Source organism: Spea bombifrons, chromosome 2 (assembly GCF_027358695.1).
Source record: "Spea bombifrons isolate aSpeBom1 chromosome 2, aSpeBom1.2.pri, whole genome shotgun sequence".
In the NCBI taxonomy this organism is placed as follows: Eukaryota; Metazoa; Chordata; class Amphibia; order Anura; family Pelobatidae; genus Spea; species Spea bombifrons.
Genome location: NC_071088.1, coordinates 81,261,498 through 81,285,415, shown reverse-complemented (window position 1 = coordinate 81,285,415; position 23,918 = coordinate 81,261,498). Strand labels below are relative to the sequence as shown.

Sequence of the window (23,918 nt, the reverse complement as noted above, 5' to 3'; positions counted from 1 at the left end):
TGTATGGGAGGGGGGAGGAGGTAAAGTGGTGTATGGGAGGGGGAGGAGGCAGAGTGGTGTATAGGAGAGGGGAAGAGGCAAAGTGGTGTATGGGAGGGTGAGGAGCCAGAGTGGTGTATGGGAAGGGGAGGAGACAAAGTGGTTATGGGAGGGGGAGGAGGCAGAGTGGAGTATGAGAGGGGGAGAAGGCAGAGTGGTGTATGGGAGGGGGGAGGAGGCAGAGTGGTATATGGGAGGGAGAGGAGGCAGAGTGGTGTATGGGAGGGGGAGGAGGCAGAGTGATGAATGAGAGGGGGGGAGGAGGCAGAGTGGTGTATGGGAGGGGGAGGAGGCAGAGTGGTGTATGGGAGGGGGGAGGAGGCAGAGTGGTGTATGGGTGGTATTATGAATTTCACGATAGCAGAGTGGTGTATGGGGGTGTAATGAATTTCAGGGAGGCAGAATGGCATATCTGGGGGAGTTAGAGTGGTGTATAGGGGGAGGTAGAGTGGTGTATGGGGGGGTATAATAAATTTCAGAGTGGCATATCTGGGGGAGGCAGAGTGGTGAATCAGGGAGTATAATGAATTTCAGGGTGGTGCAGGGCATTTATGGGGGTCGGAGTGGCATATCAGGGTGCACAGTGGCATATAGGGAGGTATAAGGCATAAATGGGGGCAAGTGGCATATTGGAAGTTATAAGACATATAAGGCATATCAATATTAGGCATATCAGGGGGGCATAAGACGTATCTGGGGGTAAAAGGCATATTGGGCGCTCATTTGCATATCACTGGCATATAACGAGTATAAGGCATATCGGGGGCACAGTGGCATATCAGGGGGCACAGTGGAATCTGGCACATAGGAGGTATAAGGCATATATGGGGGCAGAGTGGCAAGCTGGGGGTCAGTTGTGCATAACTGAGGGCAGTTTGGTAAATAAAAGAAAATATAAATAAGGCTTTTTTTGTCATAGTTTTTATTAAATATGAAAAATAGTTAACATATTGTCACGTACAAGTAATAGGAGGCACCGTGGTCAGGTTGGACTCCAGGACAGAACAGTTCATACGAGCCGAGGTCTGGATTCCGGAGAGCAGGATAATCGATAAACGGAGCCGAGGTCAGGATTCAGGAGATGGGGATAAACAATAAACGAGCCGAGGTCAGGATACAGTAAAACAACGTAGTCAGGCAAGCCGAGGTCAAACACAGGAATCAGGAAGGTAAACGCTATCTGGGCACTAGCACAAGGCATAGATGACCATCAGAAGGCAAGGTGTAGCTGGTCTGAGAGGTTTAAATGGGGAACCGCGGAGGAAGTCCGAATCTCCCATCAACCCATCATGACATCACTTCCGGTGTCCGGGAATCTCAACCATTTTGAGTGTGGCGTAGCCTCCCTTCATAAAGCCCTGCAGTTAGGGAGTTCGCCACTAGAGGGCGGAAGCAGGACACCACTTCAGAGGATGACAGCGGAAGTGACCGTGCGGTGGAGGGGGGTCTCCCTCTCCTTCCTGGCGGCTGCTGCGGAGGTGGCCGTGCGGTGGAGGGGGGTCTCCCTCTCCTTCGTGGCGGCTGCTGTGGAGGTGGCCGTGCAGTGGAGGGGGGTCTCCCTCTCCTGCGCGGCGTCTGTTGCGGCAGCGTGGGAACCGGGGACAGGTGAGTAACAGTACCCCCCCTCAAAAGGACGCCCTCAGGGCGACCACTAGGACGAGAAGGATGTCTTGCGTGGAACGCACGTATCAATCGTGGTACCGAAAGCCGTGCCGCTGGTACCCAGGAACGCTCCTCGGGACCGAGACCTCTCCACTGTACAAGGTATTGCAGACTGCCTTGTTGCCGCCGGGAATCGAGAATGACCTGGGGGGTACGTCCCTCCAAACCCCTCCTGGAAGTCTCAGCTGTAGAGTGTTCGCCTCGGGTAAACTGATTGCAGACCAGAGGTTTCAGCAAGGAGGTGTGAAATACCCGAGGAATACGAAGTGTTCTGGGTAGCGAGAGTTCGTACGCCACCGGATTAATCCGACGCAGAACCGGAAAGGGCCCAATAAATCGCGGAGCCAGTTTCATAGAAGGAACCCGGAGTCTCAGGAACCGTGTAGACAACCAAACCCTATCGCCAGGCTGATACGAGGGATTGGGAGGCCGCTTCCTATTGGCCTGACTTTGCTGGAGCTGAGCAGCACGTTCCAGAGCGGAGTGAACAGAAGCCCAGGTGGCACGGATGGAAGCGAGTCTCTCCTCCAGATCTGGAACAGGTGAAACTGGTAATGTCCCTGGGAGAGACTGCGGGAGTCGAACAATGTCCCGAATAAAAACATCTGCCAAGGTAGAACCGTTAGGAAGCTTCTTGAGCGGAATAAAGTGAGCCATCTTAGAAAAGCGGTCAACCACCACAAGGATCACGGTATGACCCTTAGAAGGAGGCAGCTCGACGATAAAGTCCATGGCCACATGAGTCCAAGGAACCGAGGGACAGGGAAGCGGCCGCAGAAGCCCAGCAGGACGTGTGCGGCAGGACTTGTTGGCAGCGCATTTGGTGCATGATTTGGTGCAGTGGGGCCACCAAAAAGTCAGAGAAATCAGATCCTTAGTGCGCGCCACTCCAGAATGTCCCGAGGTTCTGGTGCCATGGAGCGTACGTAGTACAGGAGTACGCAAACTAGGAGACACAAATAGTCTCCCTGGAGGTAAGGAAGCCAGAGCTTGTCCTTGAGAACGGGAAATGCGATCCAGGAGGGGAGTGTAGCCACATAATCGAATGGCATCGATGACTTTGGCAGAAGGAATAATAGGTTCAGGTTCCCTACTCTCCTCCTCCGGTTGTGTGTGCATGCGAGATAATGCATCTGCCTTGGTGTTCTTTGAACCCGGACGGTTTGTCAGCACGAATGGAAATCGGGATAGGAACAAAGCCCATCTGGCCTGACGCAGATTGAGGCATTTAGCAGATTCCATGTACTGGAGGTTCTTATGATCGGTCAAAATCAAGTACAGAAGCTCCCTCCAGCAGGTGACGCCACTCCTCCAGAGCCAGGCTGACACCCACATGGGTGCACCGGTCCACTGTACGATGCTCGTTGAGAGAGTACAGCTCCAACCCCAGATTCAGAAGCATCCACCTCCAGGACGAACGGTAGGTGGGGGTTGGGATGCCGTAGCACCGGGGCCGACGTGAATCTATCCTTGAGAAGGGCAAACGCTGACACCGCCTCAGGCGACCACTCTGCGACTTTGGCACCTTTCTTTGTCAAGTCTGTTAAGGGTGCAACAATCTTGGAGTAATTTCGAAGAAAAAGCCGATAATAGTTGGCAAATCCAAGAAAACGTTGAAGAGCCTTGAGGCTCACAGGCTGCGGCCAGTCCTTGATTGCTTGTACCTTTGATGGGTCCATCATGTCGAACCCCTCAGGCGTGATAATGTATCCCAAAAACATCACTTTACGAGTCTCGAAGACGCACTTCTCTAATTTAGCAAACAGTCCGTGTTGCCGAACACAGGAATCAGGAAGGTAAATGCTATCTGGGCACTAGCACAAGGCATAGACGACCATCAGAAGGCAAGGTGTAGCTGGTCTGAGAGGTTTAAATGGGGAACCGCGGAGGAAGTCCTAATCTCCCATCATCCCATCATGACATCACTTCCGGTGTCCGTGAATCGCGACCATTTTGAGTGTGGCGTTGTCTCCCTTCATAAAGCCCTGCAGTTAGGGAGTTCGCCAGAAGCAGGACGCCGTGTACGAGGAGGTCTGCCTCTCCTGCGCGGCACTTCAGAGGATGGCAGCAGAAGTGACCGTGCGGTGGAGGGGGGTCTCCCTCTCCTTCCTGGCAGCTGCTGCTGCGGAGGTGGCCGTACGGTGGAGGGGGGTCTCCTTCTCCTTTGTGGCGGCTGCTGCGGAGGTGGCCGTGCGGTGGGGGGGTTCTCCCTCTCCTTCGTGGCGGCTGCTGCGGAGGTGGCCGTGTGGTGGGGGGGTTCTCCCTCTCCTTCGTGGCGGCTGCTGCGGAGGTGGCCGTGTGGTGGAGGGGGGTCTCCCTCTCCTTCGTGGCGGCTGCTGTGGAGGTGGCCGTGCGGTGGAGGAGGGTCTCCCTATCCTGCTCGGCGGCTGTTGCGGCAGCGTGGGAACCGGGGACAGGTGAGTAACACATATGAATTAATATTTACTAATAACTTTGTATTAAAACTTAGTTTGAGAAACACTGTGTTTGGGTTCTTGTAGCTTTTATTATTATGTCAGTAAAATAAGAAGGTGAATAGAGAGAGGCCATTGCGATAAAGAGATGAAAGTGTAAATTGTACGTTTTTTATTACATTATTTAAAATTTTAAAAAAATTGCATTTTTTTATCCAATTAATCGAAAAAATAAATCGCCCAACTAATCGATTATTAATATAATCGTTAGTTGCAGCCCTAGACACAACTACCTTAAATTGAATACAGCAGGAATGAACAGTTTATTGTTGTAAAACATGGACTCATATAGCCACAGAACTTAATTAACATAAATTAACAATGATAAACAGGTACATGTAGACAACCCAACCTTTAATCCCCTTTAGCTACTGAATCTCGTCCTGGCAGCAATCCTGTTAATAGGATTAGTTTACACAATGGAGTTCCTGCCTGTTTGGCAGCCAGGCTGGAGCCATCTCTGAGTACCTTGGGCCCCTGTATGACAGGTCATTCTGTCACAGTATGTTTTACAGTGAAGAACTGCTATATTTTCTCTTTTTGGGTTTTCCAATGTAGGGGTTCTGTCACAATAAGGGAAAATGTATCAAGATCCAAAAAGAAGTCTGAAATGGCTCTTTAACCTCTAGGTATTTGCAATATTTTGTGCTTTTCTTGTAGGATTACAATATGTCACACACACATTGACTAGGTACACCTTTTCACTAATTTGCACCCAGTGCATTATTTGTTTCCTGGATGAAAAAGATATTGTTAGACAATTACCGAAAGTTTTCCTCCCCAGATACATTGTATAATATGGTAAAGCCATGCCTGTCACTGCTTGACTGGAAATCAGTGAAAGACCAGCATGCTGTAAAATCCATCAACGTTATCATAGCTAATGCCATTTCTTTTTTTTTTCACTATGTGAATATAGCTGGGGCAACAACTTTCTTCTCTTGCATATTGTGTCATTATTCTTCTCTACTCAAATTTGGTGGGGGGGCAAAAGGGGGGAAATGAATAATCTAGGGGGGGCAATTGCCCCACTGCCTCCCCCCCTGTAGCGACGCCTATGGAGAGGAGGACTAACCCCCACACCACATTTCATCTGATCCCCTCAATCCTTTGGATATTTGTGATATTTCTTTTCCTATCCCTACTTCCTTTTCCACAGGTACCATTCCTACCATAATACCAACATTTTTGTGCCCCTGTGACTGTTTACATGTTTTGTCATGACAGCTATTGCTTCTTTCTAATATTATTTCACATGAATGTATAAATGATTGTTGGTGCCGTGCTGCAACATAGTAGAGTACTTTCATGGTGTACAGTTTTTAGTATTACTGACACTACACATGTTATGTCTGCATATTGTCACAAACTGGGTCCATACAGACGAGTGTAATGACCCAGAGTGCCCAAAGATGGAGTGCAGGAGTTATTGCGCAGTAGCGGAGTAGGACAGGGCCTGATGCCCGAGTGGGCATCTAGGGTTTTACAGCCACATACCAGCGTCCTGATATAGCATCTGATGTTAACCAGAATTTGGAGATATCCTGCAGGCACCTGCAGGCTGGGAGTATGGAAAGCTAAGCAGAGTACAGGAGAAACATAGCAAGCAAGGGGAACAGAGAAAGAAGCAAGGGACAGCGAGACCAAGCAAGAAACATAACCAGACAAGATATACATAATACAGGGTACCACAGGGAACAAGACAAGGAATACTCAAGATCTGACATGAACAGGACACCCCTCTACTGGGGATACAGGACAGGACACCCCTCTACAGGGGATACACGTTACATAACAGACTGACACACATAAATACAGGAACTAGCCTAGGACTGTATGACAACTATTGGAAAATCTGTCACATCTTATGGCCATAGTATGCTTAGCCCACCACTACGCCAACGTACTCCAATGAGGGTGGGTCCTAACGCTAAACCCTGCTTACTGAATCACTAATAAACTGAAACCAAACATTGAATCTAAACCTTTAGACTGATGACTGAGACAAACAGAACACGTGGGTGGGGTACACCTTATAAAGGGAACAGAGCTAAAGCAAAGAGCAAGACTGGAATCAAGGAATCAGAAGTACAGGACAGAGCATAGGAAAATCCAGGAATGGATTACGGCAAAGAGAGAACTGTAGCAAGGACTAGGGAAACTAAAGACATACAGCACTGCAGCCTGGATGAGGCCTGACACATATACTTGGTATGGCTGTTGATGTTTGCCCTTGAGCTACAATAAAGTGTTTTAGCTCTATGTATTGTTTTTTTTAATAAACACAATCAAGCCTATACTGACCCCTTTAGAATAACATGGACTGAGTGGGCACTCACTGGTTTCACTGGTCACCCTTCCCCATAGCATAATGCCAAGCATCAACTGGATTTATGTAGGATAAACTACTCCCTAAAAAAACTATATCACTTTGCTACAGCAGTGAGTAGCAACAAAGTTCTACTGGGACCCTGGAAGAAAAAGCGCAACCTGGCAACCCGGTTTTCCATCACACGTGCATTCTATATATCAAATCATCGCCCCCTCAGCCATAAGGCGAGAGGACCACATGTTCCCATTCTCACAGGTATTCGCTTGATTTTATCTAAAAGGCTGAGAGACTCCGTTTGTCCCCAACTCACTAAAATCTCACTCTAGAACACAGTGATGCAGAAACTCGGTTCTGCATTCCTGATAACAGTATGTGTGATCAGCTGTCAGTGGGTTACCAGAGACCCCAGCAGGGTCTGTGCAGAGTGTGCAGAGTGTCTAATGCAGGCGCCAGCATTCACACCACCTAAACACTTATTCTGGGAAGGAGCTAGGCTGTCATAGAATGCAAAAGCTCAGGATGTCCTATTAAATCCTTGTGGTAGTGTGTTCATGTTTTACAGGACACAACACTAACTCCTAAAGTCATAAAGGAGTAATCAAACACTGGCAATGACATATGGGCCCTGTAGGGTCACTTGTGTATCCAACAGTCCACATACATTTGGTTATATAGTGGAGCTAGAGGGCAAGAAGAACACCACAAAAGTCTAAAGTGCATATGATGGCTGGAGTGTCCCTTTACAAGGACATGGCAAATATCATATGCAATTTAATACATATGACAACTGAGTGTCCACTTTAAATTAATGTGTTTTTCTTACCCCTTGCAAATACATGGAGTGATTCATTAGAGCTGCCCCTATACATTTGCTCTCTTTTTCTGAACTCTACCTCTGTGGCTTGCATAAGATGCATTTGACCAAACACATCTCTTACTTACCAGTGCACAGCCAAAGGTGGTGGTAAAAACTGATGGAGTTATGGGCAGTTTGCTGCAGTGTTTTTACAAGACAAATTATTTTTATTTGTTTATTTATAGGTAAAACATGCATTAGATTAGATATATGAGACATTAAACTATTTCCTTAATCTTAATCAATGTATCCTTCTGATTTCTAAAAAACCTGTCTGGCACCATAGTTTAACTTAAACCCCAATTATCACAGGATAATTGTAACTTCCACATAAAGGCTACAGGATTGATAAGCATGCCTATAAATGTTTGTTTGTTTGTTAATATTGCCTTGCTTGTTGCACACAGGTTCTCCATTGCATAAACAGGGATCTACCTCTTCAGTTGGTGCAGAAAAATCAAGTTCAAAGATCACTGAGGTTGGAGATGAGTTCTTGGGAGACTTTGTGGTTGGTGAACGTGTATGGGTCAATGGAGTAAAGTCTGGAGTGGTACAATACTTGGGAGAAACCCAATTTGCCCCAGGACAGTGGGCAGGAGTTGTTCTGGATGACCCAGTAGGAAAGAATGATGGATCGGTTGGTGGAGTTCGCTATTTTGAATGTCAACCATTACAGGGGATTTTTACTCGTCCATCCAAGTTGACTCGCCAGCCTGTGGCAGATGGTGCAGGAAGTGATTCTCATTCTGTGGAATCATTGACTACACAAAACTTGTCCCTGCATTCTGGAACTGCCACCCCACCTCTAACTACACGCATCGTTCCACTCCGAGAAAGTGTGCTAAACAACACTATAAAAACAGGAAATGAATAGGGATCAAATCTTTCAGACAGTGGGTCAGTTAAAAAAGGTGACAAAGATTTACGGATTGGAGATCGTGTTTTGGTGAGTCAAGATTTCCAGAAATATGTCATTTAGTGGAATGAATATATGTTCCATAGTGTCAATATGATTTCATTGAGGAATATTATGAATAAGTATCTGGGAGGCTTTTATTGAAATGAGATATTTTGCATATGATTTAAACAATGACACATTGACCTCAGACTCCTGGAGTAATGTACATTTAACCTGTATTTTATTCAAAAGCATAGGCTTGAAGAGTCGATTCTGCTACTGATATTCTAATAATGTTGTACTGTAGTCATTCTTAAATTTTGGTCCATTGACCTTTGCAAGGTGGTCCTTATGATGATTTAGGGATTGTTACAGAGTTTGAAAGTTTATGTGCACATAATCCAAAGTGAGAACAATATTTTAAAGACAGAAGATTTTAGGTACTCACAGGCACCCACAAAGGCAAGAGGCCAAAGACCGGTCATGGGTATTCATAAGTTAGCATCTAGGTAACATATATACAAGATATTTCTTAAAACCTCTATGGATATAGGGTGTTCGGTCAGGTCTCTTTAAATGGGCCTGGGTAAGCCTTAAGAGTCTTTTGTTTCACTTATCTTTTGAACCGAGATATTGGTGTATCTACTGTAGCACCATTGCCCCTCACTTTAACTACCATTATATTTATTTTACATTAAAAAATATAATGGTTATCTCAAATTGTGCCTATGTGGTACAAAATGCAAACAATAAATGATATGCCTCAGATTGGGATTGTTTTACTTGAATAAAACGCATACAAAATATCATGATACCTTTCTATCTGCTCTTTGGATGACCAGATTTGACTTTTCTGGTAATAATAGTACCAGTAATCATTCATAAAGCACATTTAAAGCGTAATATGTGCTGGTTTGCCGTTATTAGCCTATAGCTAATATAGGCCAAATTCTTAGTGTTCTTTTTTAGGTTCACAGTTACTATTTGGCTCACAAATCCCTTTATCTCTCATCCTATCCTTGAGGTCTCTCTTTCCTAGGAGCTCAGAATATTTGATGGATATGAGTGTATCACATTGTTCTACAACCCTTAAAGTTACAACGTGTAAAGAAATGTGTTCACAAACTAAATTATAAATCAAATCCAGTGTTTATATTAGTCAGTAGGTCACAGTCACATAAATAGCATTAGTAAAGATTTGCTCCTTTTCCCTCTATCCATACCCCTAAAGCAAGTGTCTTTCTTTGGTCATTTTGAATGTAAGGGGGTATTTTTTTCAAACATTGAACAGCTTATAACTAGTCCTTTGGAGGGAGGGGGTCTTTTCAGTCTGCTGTATTCTTTAACAAATTATAGCTCTATTTGTGTGATAATACATTAGGAGTGGGAAATAATAAGTGAATGTGGAAATGTTGCTGTACCTGGGCCTGTGGCTGGTAGGACTGGATTCTTAACTATGGTACTGCCCCAGCAGCATACCTGGTCCTGTGGTGTGTGGTCAATGGATGGATACGTGGGGCTGCTCTCGGTCTTAGTAGAAAAACGTGTGCCCTAAAGTGCCAAGGCCGCTAGGTCATCCCCAGTCTGGCCCTGAACGTGGCATTTATGTCAATATATAAAATAAGACTTGGGGACACACTGGCACCAGAAGCCATACTCTGAAGCCATGTCAATAATATCATGAGAAAATGGGAAATGATCTAGACTTACACTGAACGGATTAAACATTATTACCTTTATGCACTCATTTTAATGATAGAAATACAATGAATTAGCAGTTTCAGCATGTGTTGCAAGCACATTGTCTTTGTTTCCTCTTAGCTGTAAGGACAGTCCTTTTTTAAACGATCCAGCTGAACAATGTGCGGCAAGGCATCCACATTTATTTAATTTTAATGCGGTATCCTCTTACTCTTAGCTGAGAGCAAATCATCCTAACACTATGGTCTCATTAGCCACATCAAAAAGGTATTGAGAATTAAACTGTTAGCAGATTCTGTCACTTCTTAACTTTGAAACTGTACAAAGCCGAGACTGTCAATCTGTGCGCATAATCTCTGCAAGACGTTACTGTGCTTTTGTGTTGGTGTGATAATAGTACAGACAGCAATTATAATGCCTTTGTCTCCAGCCTGCTAAAGTATTTGTAGTTCTACCTAAGAGTCAACCAAAATCTTAAAGTTTATCTAAAATTCTGAGTAGGTAATTACAATTTTTCTCCAACCTTCTTACTATAATTAGCAAAAGGAACGGAAATGTATTGTTTAAGCTCCTTCAGTGTTTCCTTCATATATACATATCCCAAATGTCCCTCTTTTGGACCCAAGCCAACAGCCATGCTTCAGACCATACCCGCTAAATCGAAAGTGTCCCTCTTTGGCTTTAGTGGAAAAGATATATAGTTAAGCTATACATTGACAATGTAACTGGCAAGGTGGATGTACAGGTCCACAAGACTGATGAAAGTTGGTAAGGGGTATGCATGAATATGTAACTCATTACAAGGTCTGAGTCAATAATCCACGTGATTATTTGGAAATAATTATTTGAAAGTGTTTGGAACATGCACTGTATGTGTAAATGAAAAAACAAATTGTTTAGCGCTTTGCATCATACATCATTGTTTAGTAAATCACATTTGACACAGAAAGGCACCTGGTTGGAAGTTTAAATTCACAATTTGATACCTTTTTTAAGGGTTTTTTGTGACTGACTGTAATGTGTGTTTTATACACAAGAATTGACTTTGTTGTATTCTAAAAAGTTTCAGTATATTTCCTTTTGTCGTGTACAATAAAATGACAAATAAAACCAACATGATTCTCTACATACTACTACACACTGCTTTTGCTAAAGTTTACTGTGTGTTATTAATATTAAACTAAATGGCTGCGTACAAGATATTTTAATGAACATCTTAGTTTCAATTTTAAGAACACGTTTGACTTGAATTAGCTACTTTCTATATGTGTTTTGTGTCTGATTTATCCAACTCTCTCATTATTATAATGCCAATTTTATTTAATATTCAATGGCATTAAAGCTGTTAATTTCCCTTAATCATGGCTTGCAGGTTGGTGGTACAAAGACCGGAGTGGTTCGCTACGTGGGAGAGACGGATTTTGCAAAGGGTGAATTGTGTGGAGTTGAGTTAGATGAGCCTTTGGGCAAGAACGACGGTGCAGTGGCAGGAACCAGGTATGCCGGGAACATAGTAAATCATTCTCACCAGGTTTTTCACATATCACACGTACACTTGTTTGCACAGGTATGTTGTCTGGTCAAAAACTAAACATAATATAATTTCTATTAATGCATTTATAATTGTTAAGCAAGCATACACTGCAAAATGGGTCTAGATTTTAAAAATCTACTTGCATAAATGCGTTGGCTTAATTAAGAAGAAGTACAAATCCAAGCCAGGAACATATCTAAGTAATAAGGAATGAATATACCAGGGAACAATACAGAGGAAAAGTAAATAAACATCCTTTGAATTAAAAAAAAAATAGGTCAGGCTGTCTTCTCCCTTAAGCGGTTAAGTGCAACAACCGAAGTAAATACCAGGCTGTATATCAAAAGAGACTTTAATTGAGTGGGTTGGGCCAAAGCTTTCATGTTTTTTACATCAAAAATTTGACCCTGCCATCTGAATGTCGCAGCTGGAATCGAGACTCATCAGACCAGGCAACGTTCTTCCACTCTTCCATTGTCCAATTTTGGTGAGCCTGTGTGAATTGTAGCCTCAGTTTCCTGTTCTTAGCCGACAGGAATGACACCTGGTGTGGTCTTCTGCTGCTGTGGCTCATCTGCTTCAAGGTTCGACGTGTTGTGCATTCAGAGATGGTATTCTGCATACCTTGGTTGTAACGAGTGGTTATTTGAGTTACTGTTGCCTTTCTGTCATCTCGAACCTGTCTGCCCATTCTCCTCTGACCTCTGACATCAACAAGGCATTCTCGTCCACACAACTGCTGCTCACTGGATATTTTCTCTTTTCTGGACCATTCTCTGTGAACACTAGAGATGGTTGTGCTTGTAAATCCCAGTAGATCAGGAGTTTCTGAAATACCCAGACCAGCCCGTCTGGCACCAACAACCATGCCACGTTCAAAGTCAGTTAAATCCCCTTTCTTCCCCATTCTGAGTTATTATGGAACTATATTGATAAAGCTGCCTTTTCAGGCTGAAATTGTAGTTAGAAGTGTTTTTTGGTTACACGTAAAAGAGAAATTGCCCTGATGAAGAAGAAGAAGAGGTTATTGTAGGAGGTTGCGCTGCCAGACATGATTGCACTTAGTCTGATAATGACCTGTAGTGTAGCAGAATAGAGTAGCGCAAAATGAATTTCCTAGACCCAGTTAAGGGTAATGTTCATGCTATACCATACAAAGACATTTAAGACAATTGTATGCTTTCAACTTTGTGGCGCCAGTTTGGGGATGGCCTTTTCTTGTTCCAGCATCACTGTGTCCCTTTCATGGATTCACAAACTTAGTCAATTAACCCCATTGAACATCTTTGGGGTGAATTTGAACACCGATTGTGAGCCAGGACTTCTTGTCCAACATCAATGCTAAATGCTCTTTTGATTAAATGGACACAAATTCCCACAGACACACTCCAAAACCTTTTGGACAGGCTTCTCATTGCATTTGGGAAACAGCCAATACAGACGAGATGTACCGTATTTGCTCGATTATAAGACGAGGTTTTTTTCAGAGCAAATGCTCTGAAAAATACCCCTCGTCTTATAATCGGGGTCGTCTTCTAATCAGACCTCAAATAGAGGTCTGATTAGGAGACTAAGATCCAGATCCCCCGCACCGCTGCAGGGGACCTGGATCCTCCTGTCGTCGCCCCCCCACACACACACACTTACCGGTGCTTCCGGAGGTGAAGTTGGCAGCGGGGGTTTGTATGCGTCCGTCGCAAATACCTTCCCCGACTGTCAGAGATCAGAGTTCAAGAGTTCCTGATCTCTGACAGCCGGGGAAGGTATTTGCGACGGACGCATACAAACCCCCGCTGCCAACTCCACCTCCTTCCGGCTGCCGCGGAATGAGACGTTAACCCGCTGGCCCGGCAATACAGCAGGAAATTGGAAGCACCGGTAAGTGTGTGTGTGTGTGTGTGTGTGTGTGTGTGTGTGTGTGTGTGTGTGTGTGTGTGTGTGTGTGTGTGTGTGTGTGTGTGTGTGTGTGTGTAGGGCATTTCTGGAATGCTTTACACCCCTATATGCCCCTCTGGCACTTAGGGGGTTAAAAGGCATATTATGGGGCAGAGTGGCATATAGGGAGGTATAAGGCATTTCAGGAGGCAGAGTGGCGTTAAGGGGGCATTTAATAGTGCACTCTGCCTCCTGAAATGCCTTATACCTCCCTATATGCCACTCTGCCCCATAATATGCCTTTTAATCCCCTAAATGCCAGAGTGGCATATAGGGGTATAAGGCATTTCTGGAGGCAGAGTGCTCTATATAATGCCTTTTAACTCCCTTAATGCCACTCTGCCTCCTGGAATGCCTTATACCTCCCTATATGCCACTCTGCCCCATAATATGCATTTTAACCCCCTAAATGCCAGAATGGGATATAGGGGTATAAGGCATTTCTGGAGGCAGGGTGGCACATAGGGGGTCAAAAGGCATACCATGGGGCACAGTGGCATATAGAGGGTTAAAAGGCATATCATGGGCCACAGTGCCATATTGGTGTGGCAAGCCTGGGGGCAGATGTGCGTAACTGGGGGACAGGTTGGAAAATACAAGAAATAAAAACAAAAAAAAAATATTTTTCTCAATCATAGCTTTTATTAAAAAAAATAGTTTACATGAATTAACATTTCCTGGTAAAACTTTTTTCCTTTAGGGTCGTCTTATATTCAGGCTTTTTCTTTTTTTCCTAAGTTAATATTCAGATTTTGGGGGGGTCGTCTTATAATCAGGGTCGTCTTATAATCGAGCAAATACGGTACTTTGAGAAAAAAATATTAAGCTGATGGTCGAGATGCGTGTTTTAACATCAGAGAAGCCCAACACAAAGAAGTTCATGGGTAATTTTGTATTCAGTGGCGTGACATTTTCCATGCAGATGGACATTACATGGTGACAGAATAATACTATTTGCTTTAAGTGGAAAAGATTCCTTCGTGGAGAAACACTGCATATGTTGTAATGGGTGGGTATCCTAAAACAGCTTGTTTATGTCTTTTGGCAGTCTTTGATATACAGCCTGTACTCACTGGAACTTTATTTTCCATAAACATACCGTATATATAAGGGACTAAGGTACTAAATGTATTTAAAATACTTCCCACTGGCAGATCACATGCTCTATTATGAGTAGTCATCCTCTATTCTGAGTCATCACTAGTTTTGTTAATATATAATGAAAATTCAACTAAAAGCTCAAAGGAGGATACCAGAGAACACACAACTCACTATTATATAAGAATTAAAGCATTTATGATGTTTGATCTTTTTTACTTGACTGAAGATGTCATCAGTTGTTGGCAAATATCCAAAGGGAATGAAGTGTAAACATGGAGTACACTTATGCTTACTATATATTTAACTTTAAAGATGATGGGAGTTATAGCCTTCAAATAGACATTGCTATTTCATATAGGACTCTGGGACTTGGTTAGTTTTGGTTATAGTATGCCTCCATGACAGCAGTTGTGTATAATTTGATGGAATAGTTTTGTAGCGTGCTTACTGTCTAGACCAGTGATGGGCAACCTTTTTGGCGTGGTGTGTCAAAAATCGGCAAAAAATCGAGCATAACTCGCGTGGTGTGTCACTTCGACAAAAAAACATAATTTTGCGCAATTTATAGTTTAACCCCTTCGTGACAAAGGCTGATTTTACTTTTTGTACCCTTTGTAACAATGGCTGTTTTATCGTTTCTGCGGTGTTTGTGTTTAGCTGTAATTTTCTCTTAACCCATTTACTAAACCCACACAAGTTATATATTGTTTTTTTCAGGACAAGAAGGGCTTTCTTCAGACACCAAAATTTTTTTCATATGATGTAATTTCCTATAATAAAAATAATAAAATATGACGAAAAATTGAAAAAAAACCACATTTTCTCACTTTTATTTGAAAAATCTTTTATTCATCATAAAAAACTACTGAAAAAACCTGCTAAATAGATTCTACTATTTGTCCCGAGTTTAGAAATACCCAATGTTTTTATGTTTTTTTGCTTTCTTCTACACGTTATGGGGCAATAAGTACAAGTAGCGTTTTGCTAATTCAAAACCATTTTTCTCTGAATCTGGTAATTCTGTCTCTATGTGGTATTTGGGGCATCTTTGAAGCCAGCAAATTAAATTTACCCCACCAAACCATATATTTTTGAAAACTAGACACCCCAGGGTATTTTAGATGCTGATAGTTTAACCCTTTCCATGCACTAATCCTACCACCAACCCTTGTCAAAGTTTGGGATAGTAATTGTTTTTGGTGTTTTTTTTCCACATACTTTGTACTTCAGGTGTGAAATTACAGCTCCTGGTATATGTTGCTGTCACACAACACCCCGATATGTGTCCAGCAACATCTCCTGAGTACATTGATACCCCACATGCATGGGTTTGTCAGATTGTTTGGGGGCAAAAGGGCCACATTTGGAACATGAGCAATTCAAGTTCAGTAGGAATTTTACATCTGGGTAAAGAAAAATGCTTGTACCCAACTATCAGTAGGGACAGGTTACAAGAAAGCCTGGCCTATCTCCAAGAAGGGATTTGATCTAGCACCTTAAGTGGTCCCTCATGCCACGGAATGGACACAGGGTTCACTTGACAGTGCAAATAAAAACGCTTAAAAATGGTGGAGCAAATAAAAGCTAAAAAACAGTAAATGTAACAAAAAATAAAAAAAAAATACAAAAATGGAGCAGGAACAAAAAAAAAAATTAAAAATGGGAAACTGTGTGATACAGCTTGAAGCAGTCACCGACACAGAGTGCAGGTTTTCCAGGGCAATCTGGACAGTAAAATGTGGTGTCCTTTCTTTGCCCCCTGCTGTAGCATACCCTGCATCTCTTTTGGGGATTCTGCTTCTTTGCTGTAGGGGGGATTTTAAAAATAAAATGGGTAGCCCCAATTCTGTTGGTTCCCATCACTACTTGGGGACCAGGTGCATCACGGTACAAGATACCTGAAATTACTTCGAGCTGAAACTGCAAAAAAGACAGCTTCAGCCCAGTGTCTGCTTTTTTGTGCAGCAAAAAAGCGTTATAGGTTGCAATTTGCATTAGATAAATTGCAACCTTCTTGTACCAGGCCTTTGTCTTCCTCATAATGAGGTAGGGCTGTAGGAGTTGATCTGACAGATCAACTCCACCCATGTGCTTGTTATAGGCCCTGATGCACACTGGCTTTCTAGTGACCCCAGCTCTGCCACGGACAGAAACCTCCACGGTTCTTTCATCGTGGATGGTGCTCAGCATGCACACCTCTTTTCTGTCCTTGAACTTCAATGCCAAAAGCTCCTCTTGGCGTAGAGCTGAGGTCTCCCCCTTTCCTAGCCGGGTTCGTACCAGGCGTTGTGGGAAACCCAAGCGGTTCTTTTTTATAGAACCGCAAGCTACCGTATCGAAACAATACAGCAGCTTGAACAAAGGGACGCTTGTATAGAAGTTATCTACATACAAGTGGTAGCCTTTGTTCATAAGGGGGAATATTAGGTCCCAAACAATCTTGGCACTGGTGCCCAGATGATCTGGGCAACCTGGAGGGTCAAGGTAGCTATCCTTACCCTCGTATACCCGGAAGGCATGAGTATATCCTGTCTCGCTCTCGCAGAGCTTATACACCTTCACTCCATACCTGGAGCGCTTGGAAGGAATATACTGCTTGAATCCCAACCTTCCTTTATATTTCATTAGGGATTCATCCACGCAGATATTCTTTCCAGGTGTATAAACCTCTGGAAACCTGGCAGCGAGATGGGTAATCAGGGGGCGGATTTTGTACAGCCTATCAAACTGGGGGTCCTCCTTAGGGGGGCACAGGCTGTTGTCGCTAAAATGCATGAAACGAAGAATCATTTCATACCTTTGCCTAGTTATAGTTTGGGCAAAAATGGGGGTACTAAAGATGGGGCTGGTGCTCCAGTAGGAGCGGATGGAGGGCTTTTTTATAATGCCCATTAACATTGTGAGTGCCCAGAATTTAAGAAATTCTGGCACGTCAATGGGAGTCCATGGCTGTTTTGCCCAAAAAGAATTAGGGCTAGCAGCACGGTGCTGCTGGGCATAAATGTTTGTTTGTGTGACAATGTCTCCCAAGACATCGTCTCCCAAAAAAACCTGCACAAATTGCAGTGGAGTGAATCCTGTAACATCAATATTGATGCCAGGAATTCCAGAAAAAGGAGGGATAGCTGGCTTGTACCTATTAGGCGCTACCCATGCCTCTGGTGCACTGCCACGACTACGTGTGGCAGGCGTCCTAACAGCCACAGATACATCACTAGATGTATCTGTGAACTGACCAACGTCAAAATCTGACGCTGTATCAGTGGCCTCAGAATCTGTGGACAAAAAGGCATACGCCTCCTCAGCCGTATACCGCTGCATGGTAAGAATTGCAGCAAAAATAGTGGGGAAGGAAAGGGTTAATGGCTATAATAAAAAAAAAAAAAAAAACTAAAAAAAAGTAAAAAAACCTAAAAAAAAGTTAAAAAAAATGTAAAAAAAAAAAAAACCCCAAAAACAATTGCCACTATGCAAGATCACTGTTTATGCAGTGATCAATGGCAATGAAGGGGTTAATATTATATGGGTGGCTCTTATAAGAGCCTTTGGATCAATATATATATATTTTTATTAGGGAATACCTGAAATACCAGAACACACCGATCTGTCTCTCTCCCTCACTAGAAGCAAGTGAAGGAGGGGGGCAGATCCAATACTGATCAAAGGCAATGTTTAGAAAACATTGCCTTTGATTTATCAAATCATGATCACTCTTATGTCCATGACATCCAGCAACACCCCCCCGATGATGTCATCAGGCTCCGCCCCCCGGCTTGATGGGCGCCGCCATCTTGAAACACCGCGTGTGTTTCGAAGACACCGGCACCGGGAAGGTAAGTTGAGCATTTAGGAAGCGATCGCGAGTCGCTTCCTTTGCTAAACAGGTGTTGCAAAGATGCCTCGATACTGAGGCATCTTAGCAACACCAGCTAAGCAAAGGAAGCGACTCGCGATCGCTTCCTAAACCCGTTTTTCGGCGGCGGGTGCCGCCATGTTTGAAAGACGTGCAGTCTTTCAAACATGTTTTTTTTTTTGCTCCTAGGAGCGATCGGGGGGGGGGGCGGGAATGTTTTTTTTGGTGTTGCTCAATGCCTCGATGTCGAGGCATTAGAGCAACACCGTTTGAGTGAAAAAATCGATCACGGATCGATTTTTTCACCCGTTTAAAGACGTGCCGGTCCTGGCACGTCAATTGTCATAATCGTCACGATTTTCAGTGACGTGCCCGGACCGGCAATTGTCACGAAGGGGTTAAACTATCTCCCAGCTCTGCCACTGTATGGAACAGTATAGAGTGATGGGAGTTATGATGTACTTTAGAGCATAATTATATAATGAAAAATACATTGGAAATGGTACAGCATAACACCCATCACTCTCACACACTTACCAATCCACACGTATATACCAATCCACACGTATATACCAATCCACACGCATACCAATCCACACATATATACCAATCCACACACATATACTAATCCACACACATACCAATCCCCACATACCAATCCACACACATACACCAATCCACACACATACACCAATCCACACACACACCAATCCACACACACACCAATCCACACAGATACCCCAATCCACACACATACCAATCCACACAGATACCCCAATCCACACACATACCAATCCACACACATACCAATCCACACACATACCAATCCACACACATACCAATCCACACACATACACCAATCCACACACATACACCAATCCACACACATACACCAATCCACACACATACACCAATCCACTCTCACTGTATGCTTTCCTACCTTTCCTCTTTTCTCCTTACAGCTCCTTTTCCTGCTCTTCGCTCCTCTTCTTCTTCAGTTCTTCTGTCTTCTTCCGAGGGCACGGGGTTCAGAGGGCACGGACAGCGGTGGGCGCGGCTTCAGTGTTGTGCGCCGGGATCTGACAACAAACCCCGGCGCACAACAGCTGTTGCCGCGCGGATCGCAAGGGAGCGGTATCGGAGGTCTTTAACAGACCTCCGGCTCCCTTGAGTGATTTTAAGCCGGGTTCAAGGGAGATCCTTGAACCGGCTTAAAATCACTCAAGGGAGCCGGAGGTCTGTTAAAGACCTCCGATACCGCTCCCTTGCGAGCCTGCTCCTCATTACTGTCCGTCTCTGGAGGGGTGCCGGGTGCCGGCAAGTTGGCACCCCCCTGATAAGCGGCACCCGGTGCGGACCGCCCCCCGCTAGGTACGCTACTGCACGTGGCGCCCCCCCCCCGTTCCTCCAGCACAGATTCTTTCATCCTCGGCGGCCGTGCAGGAGCCGAGGATGAATCGCATGAAATCCTGCGCGTGTCACCCCAAATGGCTACGCGTGTCAGCACTGACACGTGTGTCATAGGTTCATTATCACTGGTCTAGACAATATTTTATAGTGGATAATATGGTGAGAGTATTGCAGAGTTAATTGAAAATGCAATACTGTCAGGTTGTTACAGTCTCAGCTCAGCTTGAGATGCCGCATGCCTAATTTGTAGAGTTCCTTACAAGTTATCAGTCATCTCCTGAGGGAACCATCCTTCCAGAATCTAGGATTCTATATCCACAGACCTTATGAGCCTTCTACGTGTGGAGCGGCTCTGCTTGGCAGTATGCTCAAATGTAAAAAGCATCTTAATAAAGCCAAAGAGTATTGACTACTATTAGCTAGCATTGTATGGAACTTCGGTAGCTATTGTGGCTGTTTTCAAGGCAGCTGCATATTAGCCATTGGTATGTTGTTTTTTCTAGCCCAAACTACACCATATCATAGAATTGCCAAAGTGGTGGTGGTTGAGAGGCAAAGCCATCCAAAACTTCCCCTTTAAAATGAAGTAACTGTAATGGTGAATGCAATGGTAGCTATAATGTTTTCCCAGCTCTTGCTTGGTAAACCTATTCTCACTCTGCAAGTGAATGTATAGCAATGATGACTTTACTTTTACATTTTCCAGGTACTTTCAATGTCCACCAAAATTTGGCCTTTTTGCTCCTATTCACAAGGTGATCCGTATTGGGTTCCCATCAACAAGTCCTGCCAAGGCCAAGAAAAGCAAGAGGATGGCAATGGGTGTGTCGGCACTGACACATAGCCCTAGCAGCTCTTCCATCAGTTCTGTAAGCTCGGTGGCATCATCCGTAGGTGGCAGACCAAGCAGAAGTGGCCTAGTAAGTAATCTGTCCTGTTCTTAAGTTTCTACCTACTAGTTATACATTTTTGTATTGCCCACAAAATATGTGGAAAAGTGAGTTTCAGTTTGTACCCTGGAAAAATACTGCATTATATGTTTTTTCTTTTTTAATAATTGTTTTATGTACCGTATTTGCTCGATTATAAGACGACCCCCCAAAATCTGAATATTAACTTAGGAAAAAAAGAAAAAGCCTGAATATAAGACGACCCCAAAGGAAAAAAGTTTTACCAGTAAATGTTAATTCATGTAAACTATTTTTTTTAATAAAAGCTATGATTGAGAAAAATATTTTTTTTGTTTTTATTTCTTGTATTTTCCAACCTGTCCCCCAGTTACGCACATCTGCCCCCAGGCTTGCCACTCCAATATGGCACTGTGGCCCATGATATGCCTTTTAACCCTCTATATGCCACTGTGCCCCATGGTATGCCTTTCGACCCCCTATGTGCCACTCTGCCTCCAGAAATGCCTTATACCCCTATATCCCATTCTGGCATTTAGGGGGTTAAAATGCATATTATGGGGCAGAGTGGCATATAGGGAGGTATAAGGCATTTCAGGAGGCAGAGTGCTCTATTAAATGCCCCCTTAACGCCACTCCAGAAATGCCCTATGCCCCCATTTAACACACACACACACCCTATACCCCCATTTAACTAACACACACACACACACACACACACACTCTCTCTCTCTCTCACCCCTCTCTTACCGGTGCTTCCAGCCGGGGCAGCGGGTTGACGTCGGCTTCCGCTGCAGCCGGAATGAGGTGGAGTTGGCAGCGGGGGGTTTGTTTGCGTCCGTCGCGTATACTTTCCCCGGCTGTCAGAGATCAGAGTTCCCTGCACCGGTGCGGGGAGCTCTGATCTCTGACAGTCGGGGAAGGTTTACGCGACGGACGCAGACAACCCCCGCTGCTAGCCACACCTCCTTCCGGCTGCAGCGGACGTTGTCTACGCGGATCGCGTAGACGTCAACCCGCTGCCCCGGCAACACAGCAGGAAGCACCGGTAAGTGTGTGTATGATGGGGGGCGTGAGACAGGAGGATCCAGGTCCCCTGCAGCGGTGCGGGGGATCTGGATCTTAGTCTCCTAATCAGACCTCTATTTGAGGTCTGATTAGAAGACGACCCCGATTAGAAGACGAGGGGTATTTTTCAGAGCATTTGCTCTGAAAAAAACCTTGTCTTATAATCGAGCAAATACGGTATTTAAAGTGAAGGCATTGTGTACCAGCGTAAATTGCGGAAGAGTGGCCCATTGAATTTTGACATCACAGCTGTAACCTAATCCAAGGAGGTAATTTAATTTGCAATTTGGCCTAGGTGCTAGTCTGCAGTCCATTTATGATCATATGCGTACAGTAGTGACCAAGGTCTAGTATTGCACACGACAAGTAAGTGAATTAAGCAAATATTAATGGGAATACCTCAATATTAAAATATTGGATTCTTGAGTTCTTAAACTTTCTTGATCCTTTGTTTGACGCTTAATCAGCGTTAGTACATGTAAACAAAACATATCCCATGGTGCAGATCTCAAGAATACATATATATTAATTAGATTAATAATATTATTATATGTGGCAATTGACTAATTAAATGCTTGCCTGGTATAGGAGCAACCCACTGCTCCTATGTTTGAGGAGCAACCCGAATGCTGTGATGACTTATCTCCATTTGCACATAGGTTCCCAACTGTGTTGCTTTGTGCAGGTTTCCCAAAAGCACCAACAAGGAGAAGAGAGAAGTTCCAGTAAAATATTATGTAATGAAAATACAATCAAAACAAGTATCCACTTGTATTAGAAGTCTAAAAAACACACACCTCACTGCTGCGTTTTATGGATCAAGCCGGGTCAGTCTTCCCCTACAGTTGAGTCAATTCCCAATACTTCACTTCCGGGTGACGTTGCAAGGTTTCACGGATGCGCACTGACATGTTGCACCAAGATCTGGCTTCTTCAAAGTGCTGTGATCGTAGATGGTTCTTGGCCAGGGGAGCATTCTCGGGTTATCTCCATGTATTCCTCGCTTAAAAAGGAAACTTATCCAGGCCCTAAGGACTGCAGTGGGCCACTTCACCAGAAATGTATGTGTCCATGGGCTGCACTCATTTTGCATTGAGATAAAATATACAACATGACTCCTATTGTTATATAGTGAGCCAGACCCAGACGGTCGTACAGCATGGCTCCTATTCTATAGCAAGCATGACTCCTAGGATTACATAGCAAGTCAGACACAGATGGTGGTACATCCAATGACTCCAATTTCATAAACCTCAGAAAAATGTAGATAGATTCGTGGAGAGAGAGGTGCAGAAATGCTTCTCTTTCTCAGCAAATCTTTCTTCATTATGCTGCTCTCTCGGAGTACTTTCGCAAATGGGCAGAGCCACAGGTACAGTCTCTCCCCGTTCCTCCAATCAGGGGAGACGTTGTGCTCCTCCCTTTTGTAGAAGTGCTCTATGAGGCCTGGTTCTCGGTGGAGGTGACAAAGAAAGAAGCCACGGAGGAGCTGACAAAGAAATAAGAAACAAGGCAAGAGAAGAAGGAGCTACAGGAAATGAGACAGGAAAGGGAGAAAGGCCATCAGAGAAGGTAGGGAGACTCACCCCATGCACCCACCTAGGCATTGCTCCAGTACTTACATTTGGCCCATGGGCCACATGTTGGATGCAGTTGACCTAGCTGATAACCACCAGATCACCAACGATTAGAGAGGCCTTTAACTGGCCGTTTAAGGAGATGATCATGGAGGCATCCCTGAGGGATCCTATGGGCTCAACCAGGGCTGGTTCCATCAATTGGTCATGGAGCTGCCCTGATGGCTCAATGCAGCAGAGGACACACTTTGTGTTCACTTCCTCAACAGTGAAGCATAGGCAATACTGTATGGACCCTGCTATTTCTCTAATCATGGAGCCCTGTGACTCGAGGCTAACCTTGGGCATAGGATTCATCCTAAGCCTAGTTCCTACAAGTTAAACACTGTACTGTTTTAGTGTTTATGATATTGTGGAAGAACTGAAATTATTTCTTTCATTTGTAGCGCATTAGTTCTTGGACAAGAATTCTGTTTCCTGACTTTGGACAAAATGTCAAAACAAAATTGGTGCAATATTTTCAATGGCTGAGGTCCCTGTCACCTTCTGGCCTCACATTTCAACAAGATT

At 44.2% G+C, this 23,918-nt stretch overlaps 1 non-coding gene and 1 pseudogene across 1 annotated transcript; one reads left to right on the top strand and one right to left on the bottom strand.

Moving 5' to 3' along the window:
* Positions 1 to 3,617: 3,617 nt before the first annotated feature.
* On the top strand, positions 3,618 to 20,739 carry LOC128473726 (CAP-Gly domain-containing linker protein 2-like; annotated as a pseudogene).
* LOC128476067 (small nucleolar RNA SNORA35) lies at positions 15,952 to 16,081 on the bottom strand. The gene has a single exon (XR_008347093.1). It is a non-coding gene; the product is annotated as a small nucleolar RNA SNORA35 (small nucleolar RNA).
* Positions 20,740 to 23,918: the final 3,179 nt, after the last annotated feature.